This window comes from Triticum dicoccoides, chromosome 4A, assembly GCF_002162155.2.
Source record: "Triticum dicoccoides isolate Atlit2015 ecotype Zavitan chromosome 4A, WEW_v2.0, whole genome shotgun sequence".
Lineage (NCBI taxonomy): Eukaryota > Viridiplantae > Streptophyta > Magnoliopsida > Poales > Poaceae > Triticum > Triticum dicoccoides.
The window spans coordinates 29,710,285-29,727,330 of NC_041386.1; positions in this window are offsets into that span (position 1 = coordinate 29,710,285).

The following is a 17,046-nucleotide window of genomic DNA, read 5'->3' on the forward strand; positions in this document are numbered from 1 at the left end:
AGTAAGACATCATCGTAATGAGCTCAATGTGACTAAGGGTTGGTCACGGGATGATGTGTTGCGGAACGAGTAAAGTGACTTGCCGGTAACGAGATTGAACGAGGTATTGGGATACCGACGATCGAATCTCGGGCAAGTAATGTACCGATTGACAAAGGGAATTGTATACGAGATTGCTTGAATCCTCGACATCGTGGTTCATCCAATGAGATCATCGTGGAACATGTGGGAGCCAACATGGGTATCCAGATCCCGCTGTTGGTTATTGGCCGGAGACTTGACTCGATCATGTCTGCATGGTTCCCGAACCCGTAGGGTCTACACACTTAAGGTTCGATAACGCTAGGGTTATTAGGAAGATTTGTATGTGATTACTGAATGTTGTTCGGAGTCCCAGATGAGATCCCAGACGTCACGAGGAGGTCCGGAATAGTCCGGAGGTGAAGATTTATATATGGGAAGTCATCATACGGTCACCGGAAATATTCGGGGGTATGCCGGTATTGTACCGGGACACCGGAGGGGTTCCGGGGGTCCACCGGGAGGGTCCTGATAGAAGATAAACTAGGGGTTGCAATGCATCACACTCGTATTCATCCACAATGGGGTAATATATAATAGAGTACATGAGAGAGAGGGAGAGAGATACACACGCACGTAAACGGACTAACAATCGATCCTAGATCGATGGGAAGATAGAGTGCGGCTAACAGCCTTGCATGCGCCATGCACGGGCGGTGGATGGGTGGAGCGTACGACCAGCTCTGACCGGTAACACCAAGTCCAACAGTAGACCAAAGCATAGTCTAACAGCCCCCCGCAGTGTCAACATGGGCTTGCCGGATGTTGAGACTGGATCGGAATTCAGCAAAGAGCGTGGTCGGCAACCCTTTGGTGAAAATGTCAGCATACTGCAAAGAAGTGGGAACATGCAGGACCCGAACCTCGCCAAGCGAAACCTTGTCACGCACAAAGTGAATGTCGATCTCGATATGCTTTGTACGACGGTGCTACACAGGGTTAGCAGACATGTAGACAGCAGACACATTGTCACAATAGACAACAGTGGATCTGGACACTAGCTGGTGAAGCTCCTGCAGAAGTTGCCGCAACCATGAAGTTTCATCAACAACATTGTTGGGGAACGAAGCAGAATTTAAAATTTTCTATGCATCACCAAGATCAATCTATGGAGTTATCTAGTAACGAGGGAAAGGGGAGTTCATCTACATACCCTTGTATATCGCGAGCGGAAGCGTTCAAGAGAACGGGGTTGATGGAGTCGTACTCGTCGTGATCCAAATCACCGATGACTGAGCGCCGAACGGACGACACCTCCACGTTCAACACACTTACGGTTGGGAAGACGTCTCCTCCTTCTTGATCCAGCAAGGGGGAAGGCGAGGTTGATGGAGATCCAGCAGCACGACGGCGTGGTGGTGGAAGCAGTGGTGATCTCGGCAGGGCTTCGCCAAGCTCAGCGAGAGGGAGAGGTATCACAGGAGGGAGAGGGAGGCGCCAGGGGCTTGGGTGCGCAGCCCTCCCTCCCCCCTCTTTATGTAGGGGTACAGGGGGGGGGGTGCCGGCCCCTCTAGATCCCATCTAGATGGGGGGCGGCGGCCAAGGGGGGGGGCTTGCCCCCCAAGCCAAGTGGGGCGCCCCCACCCCTAGGGTTTCCAACCCTAGGCGCAGGGGGAGGCCCAAGGGGGGCGCACCAGCCCATCAGGGGCTGGTTCCCCTAACACTTCAGCCCATGGGGCCCTCCGGGATAGGTGGCCCCATCCGGTGGACCCCCGGGACCCTTCCGGTGGTCCCGGTACAATACAGGTGACCCCCGAAACTTTCCCGGTGGCCGAAACTGGACTTCCTATATACAATTCTTCACCTCCGGACCATTCCGGAACTCCTTGTGACGTCCGGGATCTCTTCCAGGACTCCGAACAACTTTTGGGTTACCGCATACTAATATCTCAACAACCCTAGCATCACCGAACCTTAAGTGTGTAGACCCTACGGGTTCGGCAGACACGCCGACATGATCGAGATGACTCTCCGGTCAATAACCAACAGCGGGATCTGGATACCCATGTTGGCTCCCACATGCTCCTCGATGATCTCATCGAATGAACCACGATGTCGAGGATTCAATTAATCCTGTATATAATTCCCTTTGTCAATCGGTACGTTACTCGCCCGAGACTCGATCGTCGGTATCCCAATACCTCGTTCAATCTCGTTACTAGCAAGTCACTTTACTCGTACCGTAATGCATGATCCTGTGATCAACCACTTGGTTACATTGAGCTCATTATGATGATGCATTACCGACTGGGCCCAGAGATACCTCTCCGTCATACGGAGTGACAAATCCTAGTCTCGATTCGTGCCAACCCAACAGACACTTTCGGAGATACTCGTAGTACACCTTTATAGTCACCCAGTTACGTTGTGATGTTTGGCACACCCAAAGCACTCCTATGGTATCCGGGAGTTGCACAATCTCATGGTCTAAGGAAATGTTACTTGACATTCGGAAAAGCTCTAGCAAATGAACTACACGATCTTGTGCTATGCTTAGGATTGGGTCTTGTCCATCACATCATTCTCCTAATGATCTGATCCCGTTATCAATGACATCTAATGTCCATCGTCAGGAAACCATGACTATCTTTTGATCAATGGGCTAGTCAACTAGAGGCTCACTAGGGACGTGTTGTGGTCTATGTATTCACACATGTATTACGATTTCCGGATAACACAATTATAGCATGAACTATAGACAATTATCATGAACAAGGAAATATGATAATAACCATTTTATTATTGCCTCTAGGGCATATTTCCAACAGTCTACCACTTGCACTAGAGTCAATAATCTAGTTACATTGTGATGAATCGAACACCCATAGAGTTCTGGTGTTGATCATGTTTTGCTCTGGGGAGAGGTTTAGTCAACGGATCTGCTACATTCAGGTCCGTATGTACTTTACAAATATCTATGTCTCCATTTTGAACACTTTCACGAATGGAGTTGAAGCGATGCTTGATATGCCTGGTCTTCCTGTGAAACCCGGGCTCCTTGGCAAGGGCAATAGCTCCAGTGTTGTCACAGAAGAGAGTCATCAGGCCCGACGCATTGGGAATGACTCCTAGGTCGGTAATGAACTCCTTCACCCAGATTGCTTCTTGTGCTGCCTCCGAGGCTGGCATGTACTCCGCTTCACATGTAGATTCCGCCACAACGCTTTGCTTGCAACTGCACCAGCTTACTGCCCCACCATTCAAAATATACACGTATCCGGTTTGTTAATTAGAGTCATCCAGATCTGTGTCGAAGCTAGCATCGACGTAACCCTTTACGACGAGCTCTTCATCACCTCCATAAACGAGAAACATATCCTTAGTCCTCTTCAGGTACTTCGGGATATTCTTGACCGCTGTCCAGTGTTCCATGCCGGGATTACTTTGGTACCTTCCTACCAAACTTACGGCAAGGTTTACATCAGGTCTGGTACACAGCATGGCATACATAATAGACCCTATGGCCGAGGCATAGGGGACGGCGCTCATCTTTTCTCTATCTTCTTCCGTGGTCGGGCATTGAGCCGTGCTCAATTGCACACCTTGCAATACAGGCAAGAACCCCTTCTTGGACTGATCCATATTGAACTTCTTCAATATCTTGTCAAGGTACGTACTTTGTTAAAGACCAATGAGGCGTCTCGATCTATCTCTATAGATTTTGATGCCTAATATATAAGCAGCTTCTCCAAGGTCCTTCATTGAAAAACACTTGTTCAAGTAGGCCTTTATGCTTTCCAAGAATTCTATATCATTTCCCATCAACAGTATGTCATCCACATATAATATGAGAAATGCTACGGAGCTCCCACTCACTTTCTTGTAAATACAGGCTTCTCCATAAGTCTGTGTAAACCCAAACGCTTTGATCATCTCATCAAATCGAATGTTCCAATTCCGAGATGCTTGCACCAGCCCATAGATTGAGCGTTGGAGCTTGCACACCTTGTTAGCGTTCTTAGGATCGATAAAACCTTCCGACTGCATCACATACAATTCTTCCTTAAGAAAGCCATTAAGGAATGTCGTTTTGACGTCCATTTGCCATATCTCATAATCATAGAATGCGGCAATTGCTAACATGATTCGGACAGACTTCAGCTTCGCTACGGGTGAGAAAGTCTCATCATAGTCAACCCCTTGAACTTGTCGATAACCCTTTGCGACGAGTCGAGCCTTGTAGATGGTCACATTACCATCTGCATTTGTCTTCCTTTTAAAGATCCATTTATTTTCTATGGCTCGCCGATCATCGGGCAAGTCAGTCAAAGTCCATACTTCGTTTTCATACATGGATCCTATCTCGGATTTCATGGCTTCTAGCCATTTGTCGGAATCTGGGCCCGCCATCGCTTCCTCATAGTTCGAAGGTTCACTATTGTCTAACAACATGATTTCCAAGATAGGGTTGCCGTACCACTCTGGTGCGGAACGTGTCCTTGTGGACCTACGAAGTTCAGTAGCAACTTGATCTGAAGTTTCATGATCATCATCATTAACTTCCTCTCTAGTCGGTGTAGACACCTCAAGAACACTTTCCTGAGTTGCGCCACTTTCCGGTTCAAGAGGTAATACATCATCAAGTTCTACTTTCCTCCCACTTACTTCTTTCGAGAGAAACTCTTTCTCCAGAAAGGATCCATTCTTGGCAACAAAGATCTTGCCTTCGAATCTGAGGTAGAAGGTATACCCAATAGTTTCTTTAGGGTATCCTATGAAGATGCATTTTTCCGACTTGGGTTCGAGCTTTTCAGGTTGAAGTTTCTTGACATAAGCATCGCATCCCCAAACTTTTAGAAACGACAGCTTAGGTTTCTTCCCAAACCATAATTCATACGGTGTCGTCTCAACGGATTTCTACGGAGCCCTGTTTAAAGTGAATGCGGCAGTCTCTAAAGCATAGCCCCAAAATGACAGCGATAGATCAGTAAGAGACATCATAGATCGCACCATATCCAATAGAGTGCGATTACGACGTTCGGACACACCATTACGCTGGGGTGTTCCAGGTGGCGTGAGTTGTGAAACTATTCCACATTTCCTTAAGTGCGTGCCAAATTCGTGACTCAAGTATTCTCCCCCTCGATCTGATCGCAAGAACTTGATTTTCCTGTCATGTTGATTCTCAACCTCACTCTAAAATTCCTTGAACTTTTTAAAGGTCTCATACTTGTGTTTCATTAAGTAGATATACCCATATCTACTCAAGTCATCAGTGAGGGTGAGAACATAACGATAGCCACCGCGAGCCTCAACACTCATTGGACTGCACACATCAGTATGTATGATTTCCAATAAGTTGGTTGCTTGCTCCATTGTTCCTGAGAATGGAGTCTTGGTCATTTTACCCATGAGGCATGGTTCGCATGTGTCAAATGATTCGTAATCAAGAGACTCCAAAAGTCCATCTGCATGGAGCTTCTTCTTGCGTTTGACACCTATGTGACCATGGCGACAGTGCCACAAGTATGTGGGACTATCCTTATCAACCTTACATCTTTTGGTATTCACACTATGAATATGTGTAACATTACGCTCGAGATTCATTTCAGAATAAACCATTCACCAGCGGGGCATGACCATAAAACATATCTCTCATATAAATGGAACAACCATTATTCTCAGATTTAAATGAGTAGCCATCTCGAATTAAACGAGATCCTGATACAATGTTCATGCTCAAAGCTGGCACTAAATAACAATTAATGAGGTTTAAAACTAATCCCGTAGGTAAATGTAGAGGTAGCGTGCCGATGGCGATCACATCAACCTTGGAACCATTCCCGACGCGCATCGTCACCTCGTCCTTCGGCAGTCTTCGCTTATTCCGCAGCTCCTGCTTTGAGTTACAAATGTGAGCAACCGCACCGGTATCAAACACCCAGGAGCTACTATGAGTACTGGTAAGGTACACATCAATTACATGTATATCACATATACCTTTAGTGTTGCCGGTCTTCTTGTCCGCTAAGTATTTGGGGTAGTTCCGCTTCGAGTGACCACTTCCCTTGCAATAAAAACACTCAGTCTCGGGCTTGGGTCCATTCTTTGGCTTCTTCTCGGCAGCTTGCTTACCGGGCGCGGCAACCCCCTTGCCGTCCTTCTTGAAGTTCTTCTTACCCTTGCCTTTCTTAAACTTAGTGGTTTTATTCACCATCAACACTTGATGTTCCTTTTTGATCTCCACCTCCACTGATTTCAGCATTGAATATACCTCAGGAATGGTCTTTTCCATACCCTGCATATTGAAGTTCATCACAAAGCTCTTGTAGCTCGGTGGAAGCGACTGAAGGATTCTGTCAATGACCACGTCATCCGGGAGATTAACTCCCAGCTGAGTCAAGCGGTTGTGCAACCCAGACATTTTGAGTATGTGCTCACGGACAGAACTATTTTCCTCCATCTTACAACTGAAGAACTTGTCAGAGACTTCATATCTCTCGACCCGGGCGTGAGCTTGGAAAACCAATTTCAGCTCTTCGAACATCTCATATGCTCCATGTTTCTCAAAACGCTTTTGGAGCCCCGGTTCTAAGCTGTAAAGCATGCCGCACTGAATGAGAGAGTAATCATCAACATGCTGCTTCCAAGCGTTCATAACATCTTGGTTCTCTGGGATGGGTGCATCACCTAGCGGTGCTTCTAGGACATAATCTTTCTTGGCAGCTATGAGGATGATCCTCAGGTTCCGGACCCAGTCCGTATAGTTGCTACCAACATCTTTCAGCTTGGTTTTCTCTAGGAACATGTTGAAGTTGAGGGCAACATTAGCGTGGGCCATTTGATCTACAAGACATATTGTAAAGATTTTAGACTAAGTTCATGATAATTAAGTTCATCTAATCAAATTATTCAATGAACTCCCACTCAGATAGACATCCCTCTAGTCATCTAAATGAAACATGATCCGAGTCAACTAGGCCATGTCCGATCATCATGTTAGACGGACTAGTCAACATCGGTGAACGTCTTCATGTTGATCGTATCTTCTATACGACTCATGCTCGACCTTTCGGTCTTCCGTGTTCCGAGGCCATGTCTGTACATGCTAGGCTTGTCAAATCAACCTAAGTGTATTGCGTGTGTAAATATGGCTTACACCCGTTGTATTCGAACGTTAGAATCTATCACACCCGATCATCACGTGGTGTTTCGAAACAACGAACCTTCGCAACGGTGCACAGTTAGGGGGAACACTTTCTTGAAATTATTACGAGGAATCATCTTATTTAAGCTACCGTCGTTCTAAGCAAATAAGATGTAAAACATGATAAACATCACATGCAATCAAATAGTGACATGATATGGCCAATATCACTTTGCTCCTTATGATCTCCATCTTTGGGGCGTCATGATCATCGTCGTCACCGGCATGACACCATGATCTCCATCATCATGATCTCCATCATCGTGTCTTCATGAAGTTGTCTCGTCATCTATTACTTCTACTACTATGGCTAACGGTTTAGCAATAAAGTAAAGTAATTACATGACATTATATATTGACACGTAGGTCATAAAAAAATTAAGACAACTCCTATGGCTCCTGCCGGTTGTCATACTCATCGACATGCAAGTCGTGATTCCTATTACAAGAACATGATCAATCTCATACATCACATATATCATTCATCACATCCTTTTGGCCATATCACATCACACGGCACATGCTGCAAAAACAAGTTAGACGTCCTCTAATTGTTGTTGCAAATTTTTATGTGGCTGCTATAGGTTTCTTAGCAAGAACGTTTCTTACCTACGCCAAAACCACAACGTGATATGCCAATTTCTATTTACCCTTCATAAGGACCCTTTTCATCGAATCCGATCCAAGTAAAGTGGAAGAGACAGACACCCGCTAGCCACCTTATGCAACTACTGCATGTCAGTCGGTGGAACCAGTCTCATGTAAGCGTACGTGTAAGGTCGGTCCGGGCCGCTTCATCCCACGATGCCGCCGAATCAATATAAGACTAGTAATGGTAAGTAAATTGACAAAATCAACGCCCACAACAACTTGTGTTTTACTCGTGCATAGAAACTACGCATAGACCTAGCTCATGATGCCACTGTTGGGGAACGTAGCAGAATTTAAAATTTTCTACGCATCACCAAGATCAATCTATGGAGTTATCTAGCAATGAGGGAAAGGGGAGTGCATCTACATACCCATGTAGATCGCAAGCGGAAGCGTTCAAGAGAACGGGGTTGATGGAGTCGTACTCGTCGTGATCCAAATCACCGATGACCGAGCGCCGAACGGACAACACCTCCGTGTTCAACACACGTACGGTTGGGAAGACGTATCCTCCTTCTTGATCCAGCAAGGGGGAAGGAGAGGTTGATGGAGATCCAGTAGCACGACGGCGTGGTGGTGGAAGCAGTGGTGATCTCGGCAGGGCTTCGCCAAGCTCAGCGAGAGGGAGAGGTGTCACGGGAGGGAGAGGAAGGCGCCAGGGGCTTGGGTGCATAGCCCTCCCTCCCCCCTCTTTATGTAGGGGTACAGGGGGGCGCCGGCCCCTCTAGATCCCATCTAGATGGGGGGCGGCGGCCAAGGGGGGTGGCTTGCCCCCAAGCCAAGTGGGGCGCCCCCCACCCCTAGGGTTTCCAACCCTAGGCGCAGGGGAAGGCCCAAGGGGGGCGCACCAGCCCATCAGGGGCCGGTTCCCCTAACACTTCAGCCCATGGGGCCCTCCGGGATAGGTGGCCCCACCCGGTGGACCCCCGAGACCCTTCCGGTGGTCCCGGTACAATACCGGTGACCCCCAAAACTTTCCCGGTGGCCGAAACTGGACTTCCTATATACAATTCTTCACCTCCGGACCATTCCGGAACTCCTCGTGATGTCCGGGGTCTCATCCGGGACTCCGAACAACTTTCGGGTTACCACATACTAATATCTCAACAACCCTAGCGTCACCGAACCTTAAGTGTGTAGACCCTACGGGTTAGGGAGACACGCGGACATGACCGAGATGACTCTCCAGTCAATAACCAACAACGGGATCTGGATACCCATGTTGGATCCCACATGCTCCTCGATGATCTCATCGGATGAACCATGATGTCGAGGATTCAATCAATCCCGTATACAGTTCCCTTTGTCAATCGGTATGTTACTCGCCCGAGACTCGATCGTCGGTATCCCAATACCTCGTTCAATCTCGTTACTGGCAAGTCACTTTACTCGTACCGTAATGCATGATCCCGTGATCAACCACTTGGTCACATTGAGCTCATTATGATGATGCATTACCGACTGGGCCCAAAGATACCTCTCCGTCATACGGAGTGACAAATCCCAGTCTCGATTCGTGCCAACCCAACAGACACTTTCAGAGATACCCACAGTACACCTTTATAGTCACCCAGTTACGTTGTGACGTTTGGCACACCCAAAGCACTCCTACGGTATCCGGGAGTTGCACAATCTCATGGTCTAAGGAAATGATACTTGACATTCGGAAAAGCTCTAGCAAATGAACTACACGATCTTGTGCTATGCTTAGGATTGGGTCTTGTCCATCACATCATTCTCCTGATGATGTGATCCCGTTATCAATGACATCTAATGTCCATAGTCAGGAAACCATGACTATCTTTTGATCAACGAGCTAGTCAACTAGAGGCTCATTAGGGACGTGTTGTGGTCTATGTATTCACACATGTATTACGATTTCCGGATAACACAATTATAGCATGAACAATAGACAATTATCATGAACAAGGAAATATAATAATAACCATTTTATTATTACCTCTAGGGCATATTTCCAACAAGCATGAGCGACGGCGCGATACTCAGCCTCCGCACTAGACCTGGAAACGGTTAGCTGTCGCTTGGATGACCACGAAACCAAATTATCCCCAAAATAAACGCAGTAACCAGACGTGGAACGACGAGTGTCGGGACAGCCAGCCCATTCGGCATCGGAGTACGCAACAAGAGAGGTGGAGGTAGAAGGTGTGATGTGCATACCGAAATCTAAAGTGCCCTTAACGTACCGAACTATGCGTTTGACAAGGTTAAGGTGGGAGGTGCGAGGCGCATGCATGAACAAACACGCCTGCTGAAACGTAGTAAGATAGATCAAGGCGAGTGATAGTGAGATACCGCAAAGCACCGGTGAGACTACCGTAGGTGGTAGCATCAGCGGCGTCAAGGAAGTCACCGGAGTTAACGGAATGCTTGGCTCTGGAATCGATGGGGGTACGAACAATATGACACTCGGATATGCCGGCATGCTGGATAATGTCGAGCGCGTATTGCCGTTGCGAAAGAAAATGGGAGGAGGTAGAGCGGGTAACAGAGACTCCGAGAAAGTGCGAGAGAGATCCCAGATCAGTCATGGCAAACTCCTGCCGAAGACAAGAAATGACATACTAAAGAAAACTGGCCGATGACGCAGTTAGTATGATATCATCGACATATAAGAGGAGATAGGCAGTGTGACCCGAGGAACGGTAGATAAACAAGGAGGTGTCGCACTTAGAGGCGGTGAATCCTATAGTCACTAGGAAGGCGGCGAAGCGAGTGAACCAGGCGCGCGGGGCCTGCTTAAGACCGTAGAGAGATTTATGAAGGAGACACACGTGCGAAGGCGCGGTGGGATCCTCGAACCCAAGAGGCTGCTGACAGTAGACAGTCTCAGCTAAGTGACCGTGGAGGAAGGCGTTCTTGAATCGAGCTGGTGAATTGGCCAAGAGGCTGAAATGGCGAGAGTGAGAATGACGTGGATGGTGCTAGGCTTAACGACTGGTGAGAAGGTCTCATCGTAGTCGATACCCTCGGTGTGAGAGAAATCACAGACAACCCAACATGCTTTGTAGCGCGCAAGGGTTCCATCAGAATGATACTTGACACGAAAAACCCACTTCCCGCTAATGACATGAGAGCTAGCAGGACGGAGAACAAGTGTCCAAGTGTCATTCTGAAAGAGTGCCTGATACTCATCGGTCATGGCAGCAGCCCAGTTAGGGTCGGCAAGGGCGGCACGATAAGTGCGAGGTAGGGGGGAAATGGAAGGAGCGTCGACAAGAAAGTTAAGTTTGCGAGAGGGAAGGTTAAACCCGGATTTAGCATGCGTACGCATGGGATGTGGGTTAGCAGGGGGTTGAACAGCGACTGCATGGGGCGGTAGGGGTCGCGGAGGCATGCTAGGATAGGAAGGACTAGCGCCAGCCGATGCGGGAGCTGACGAGGTGGCCGTTCCTATAGGACTTGCCGAGGCTGGGCTGGGTGCGGTAGACGTCGGGTTTGGTTCGCTAGATGAACTAGGCTGGGAGCAAGGGCTGGATGGAGTGGCTGGTGTGGCAATGTCCGTAGAGGAGATGTGGGGGGACGGGATGGCCGCTTGAGCGAATAAACCGGGACGATCTGGTTTTGCTACCGGGCCAGGAAGAAATGGTTGGAGGGGACTAGCTGGGAAACTTGGGCCGCTTGGTAGATCGAGAAAAAGATCATCAACAGAGGGTTTCGTAGGAGGGCGACTAGCGAACGGAAAAACGGTCTCGTCGAAAACAACGTGCCTAGAGATATGAACCCGGTGTGTAGAGAGATCAAGGCAGCGGTAGCCTTTGTGATCCGTAGGATATCCAAGAAAGAGACACACCGTCGACCGCGGTGCCAACTTGTGGGCGGCAGTGGCGGACATGTTGGGAAAACAAAGACATCCGAAAACCCTAAGGTGATCATAAGTAGGAGGTTGAGAGAAAAGAGCCTCGTGAGGAGTCGATCGAAGAAGGGTTTTGGTTGGCCGAAGATTGAGAAGATGGGTGGCAGTAGAGAGGGCGTCAGCCCAGTACATAGGCGGCATGTTGGCTTGAATTAGAAGGGTCCGAACAACGTTGTTAGAGGAGCGAATTGCACACTCGGCAGTGCCGTTTTGTGAAGACGTGTAGGGACACAAGAAACGCATGGTCGTACCAAAAGGAAGGAAGAAGTCGCGATTACTAGCGTTGTCGAACTCTCGGCCATTGTCGCATTGAAACGTGGCGATAGTGCGATGAAAATGGGTGCGAACAAGGGCGTGAAACGAGCGAAAAACAGCATGCACGTCGGACTTAAGGACAAGAAGAAACGTCCACCGTTATTTAGTGTAATCGTCAATGATGATAAGATAGTATTTGTTGCCAGAAACACTGGAGATGAGAGCTGTCCAGAGATCACAATGCGTTATTTCGAAAGCATACCTGGGTCCGAGGTAATGTGGGAAGAAGCGCCTGAGTCCGCGATCCACCCGTTGGTGGAGTTCTGCAGGGTCAGGTTGTGGAGAGCCCCCATAAGCGCCGCCTGATCCACTCCATCCGGCGCCGGCGTGGTGTGGTGATGCTGCGGCTGCGGAGGTGCAGCCAGAAGGGGCGGCGACTGCTGCATCAGAGGGGCGCCGGGTATGGAACCGATCTGTACGACGCCCCTCTAGCCCATCGGTCCATACGGAACACCACCGTATTGAAGCGGCGTGCAGGGCCGGTTCTGAGATTTCAGAGGCACGGGGCAAGACAACAGAAGGGGGCCTTAAAGCCACATAAACGGAGTAATTTTTTCTATTTCAGTTGTAAATGAATAGTCGATAGATTATAATTTAGTTGCCTTGTCATCTTAATTATTCAAAAACTTTGAAGTCATAAACATTCACAGTAAAAGTCGTCGCTCTTGTCAATCAACACCTTTATTACTAGGTGAATATGTAACAGTTTGGTGCTTACTAAATATATTATCATCGTAAGAATTTTAGTTAGGTTGTTCCTCAGCAGTAACTAAAGCTAGTTCCTCTGAATTTCGAGCAGTAAAAGTATTCGTGTATATTATAACAAAACGTCTATGCTCCTTTTGAGGACTCGGTCAACTCACATACCTGTTTTCATTCTCATTACCAGATGGATACTAGCAATCTTACTAATTACTATCACACAAACATATGATAGTACAAGAAATTAAAAACACTGCTAATTAAATAAAAATGCTAAGAAAGGTATGGAACAAGGTACTTGATGGCTAGAAAATCAAAAATTGAAAAATATTGCTGATGCTTACCAGTCACGAAGAGTCCTCTTTTCTAATCCCAGTCAAAACAAGAAACCAGAGTTTGAGAATGAGATATGTATGAGAATGACCTTCACGAATGAATGAACGATCTGGCGATAATATAAAAAGAGAGGATTTGCGTTGAAGAAGAGGTTGATGAGAATTTGGAAACTCGCAATACCTTCTTCCATTAATCGCGCCCTGCAGCCGGAAACCTTAATTAGACGGCCTCGTACATATCTCTGAGGCGTTGTCAACCTTGGCAACAATGGCAAGGCTAAGTCTCGGGCTGATTTGTTGCCAATGAGGAAGATATGGAAAGATTACGCGTGCGATAAGCCGAGAAGTAATCGCTGTGATCCTTTCCTAAGAATTGATCGATCTGTTACATTACGCACCCACAGGGAACCAGGCCATCAGGGGGGGGCCCTTCCTACGCGGGGGCCCGGGGCGGCCGCCTCCTCTGCCCCCCTCAGGGCCGGCCCTGCGGCGGCGTGTAGGCCGTGTAGGCCTGAGCTGGGCGCGGCCCGAGGATCCCGTGCGGACGAGGCGGAGGCGGTAGCGAGACGGGGTACACGTACACGTGCCCAGTCCAGGGCGGCGGCGAGTTGGCGGCGCCTTGATAGCCTCCGTTGTTGGTGTAGCGGCGCCGCTTGTTGTTCCCCTGGTTTGGCGAAGGAGTACTAGGCTTGGGGCCGCCCTGTCCGAGAACAGGAGGCCGGGCTTGCCCGCTGGAGGAGGAGGCAGGGGCAGGTGGGCGTTGCTGGACGGCGAGGGCGGCGTGGGAGACGCCGGAGGGGGAGAAGTCAGCGCCGATCTCGTCCTGGAGGAGCATGCCAACTGCAACATCAAAGGGAATGGGAGTTTGAGATTTCTCGATGATTTTTACCGTGACCTCATGCCGGTCCTTGTTGACACCGCGGAGGAGCTGAACAACGAGTTCATCGTCGTCCAGCACTTTGCCGGCGTTCCTCAGCGCGTCCGCGACGGCCTTGAGGCGCGCGCAGAAGGAGGAGACCGGTGTGTCTCCTTGCTTGACGGCGGAGAGCTCCGCCGTGAGCTGGAAGCGCCGAGAGCGCCTGTTGTTGACGAACAAGGACTCGATGGAGGACCACAGCTCGGCGGCCGTGGCTTCTCTGTTGAGGACGAAGACGGCGAGCTCCGTGACCATGGAGCCGTAGAACCAGCACTTGACGGCTTTGTTGACGATGTTCCACGCCACATGGCCGACGCGGTTGGTGAAGTCCGGTGCGATCCAAGCCGCCACATCGTACTAATCGATGACCTCGAGCATGAGGCCACGCCAAGTCGAGTACTTGGCCCCTTTCATATCGAGGCGGACGCCGAGATTGATCTGGGCACTCTCGACGCGCATCGCGTGGATATAGGCCGCAGAAGGGAAGCCGGCGACCGGCGGCGCGGCCAGGAGAGGGAGAGCCGTGTGTACCACTGGGGAGTGAGGAGAAGGAGTTGGAGGAGGAGGCTGCGGGGTGGAGCCTGGAGGTTGGGACGAGGGCGCCGGAGGGGTAGACGCAGCGGCGGCGGCGGCTCCATGGCGGAAGCAGTGGAACGATCTAATCTGATACCATGATAGAAGATAAACTAGGGGTTGCAATGCATCACACTCGTATTCATCCACAATGGGGTAATATATAATAGAGTACTTGAGAGAGAGGGAGAGAGATACACACGCACGTAAACAGACTAACAATCGATCCTAGATTGATGGGAAGATAGAGTGCGGCTAACAGCCTTGCATGTGCCATGCAAGGGTGGTGGATGAGTGGAGTGTACGACCAGCTCTGACCGGTAACACCAAGTCCAACAATAGACCAAAGCATAGTCTAACAGGTCCACCCGCCCCGGAGGGTCTTATGGCTGTAGGTGGAAGGGAACCAGCCCCTAATGGGCTGGGCGCCATCCCACCCTAGGGCCCATGCGCCTAGGGTTTGGGGGGGGGGGACCCTAAAGGGGGGCGCCACCCTTGCTTGGGGGGCAAGCCCCCTCCCCCTTGGCCGCCGCCCCCCTCTAGATCTCATTTAGAGGGCCGGCCCCCTTCCCCCTTCTCCCTATAAATAGAGGGGCGAGGGGAGGGTTGCAGCACCACATCCAAGGTGCAGCCCCTCCCCTCCTCAACACCTCTCCTCCTTCGCGTGAGCTTTGCGAAGCCCTGTCGGAGAACTGCCACTCCATCACCACCACGCCGTCGTGCTGCTGCTGGAGCCTTCTTCCTCAACCTCTCCCTCCTCCTTGCTGGATCAAGGCGCGGGAGACGTCACCAGACTGCACGTGTGTTAAACGCGGAGGCACCATCGTTCGGTGCTTAGATCGGATTCGGCCGCGATCTGAATCGCTACGTGTACGACTCCTCCAACCGCGTTCTTGCAACGCTTCCGACTCGCGATCTTCAAGGGTATGAAGATGCACGCCCCTCTCTCGTTGCTAGTTGCTCCATAGATTGATCTTGGTAATGCGTATAATTTTTTTTAATTTCTACAACGATCCCCAACAGGCCCCAAGATGGGATCTCTTGGGTACAGAAGATTGCAGCGGTGGAAATAGGGTTTCGCGGTGCTCCTGGATGTTTGCGGGGTATATGGATATATATAGGAGGAAGAAGTAGGTCGGTGGAGCAACGAGGGGCCCACAAGGGTGGAGGGCGCGCCCAGGGGGGTAGGCACGCCCCTGCCTCGTGGCCTCCTTAATTGTTTCTTGACTTCCACTCCAAGTCCCCTGGATCTCGTTTGCTCCAAAAATAACGCTCCCGAAGGTTTCATTCCGTTTCGACTCCGTTTGATATTCTTTTTCTGCGAAACACTGAAATAGGCAAAAAACAACAATTTGGGTTGGGCCTCCGGTTAATATGTTAGTCCCAAAAATAATATAAAAGTGTAAAATAAAGTCCTTTAACATCCAATACAGATAATATAATAGCATGGAACAACCAAAAATTATAGATACATTGGAGACGTATCAAGCATCCCCAAGCTTAATTCCTGCTCGTCCTCGAGTAGGTAAATGATAAAAATAGAATTTTTGATGTGGAATGCTTCCTAACATATTTCTCAATGTAATTTTTCTTTATTGTGACATGAATGTTCAGATCCGAAACATTCAAGATAAAAGTTTAATATTGACATAGAAATAATAATACTTCAAGCATACTAACTAAGCAATCATGTCTTCTCAAAATAACATGGCTAAAGAAAGTTATCCCTACAAAATCATATAGTCTGGCTATGCTCTATCTTCATCAAACAAAATATTAAATCATGCACAACCCTGATGACAAGCCAAGCAATTGTTTCATACTTTTGATGTTCTCAAACTTTTTCAATTTTCACGCAATACATGAGCGTGAGCCATGGACGTAGCACTATAGGTGGAATAGAATGGTGGTTGTGGAGAAGACAAAAAGGAGAAGATTGTCTCACATCAACTAGGCATATCAATGGGCTATGGAGATGCCCATTAATAGATATCAATGTGAGTGAGTAGGGATTGCCATGCAATGGATGCACTTGAGCTATAAGTGTATGAAATCTCAACAAAAGAAACTAAGTGGGTGTGCATCCAACTTGCTTGCTCACGAAGACCTAGGGCAATTTGAGGAAGCCCATCATTGGAATATACAAGCCAAGTTCTATAATGTAAAATTCCCACTAGTTTATGAGACAACATAGGAGACTCTCTATCATGAAGATCATGGTGCTACTTTGAAGCATAAGTGTGGAAATAGGATAGTAACATTGTCCCTTCTCTCTTTTTCTCTCATTTTTTTAATTTTGGCCTTCTTTTTTTTTGGCCGCTTTTCTCTCTTTTTTTCGTACGGAGTCTCATTCCGACTTGTGGGGGAATCATAGTTTCCGTCATCCTTTCCTCACTAGGACAATGCTCTAATAATGATGATCATCGCACTTCTCTTTACTTACAAGTCA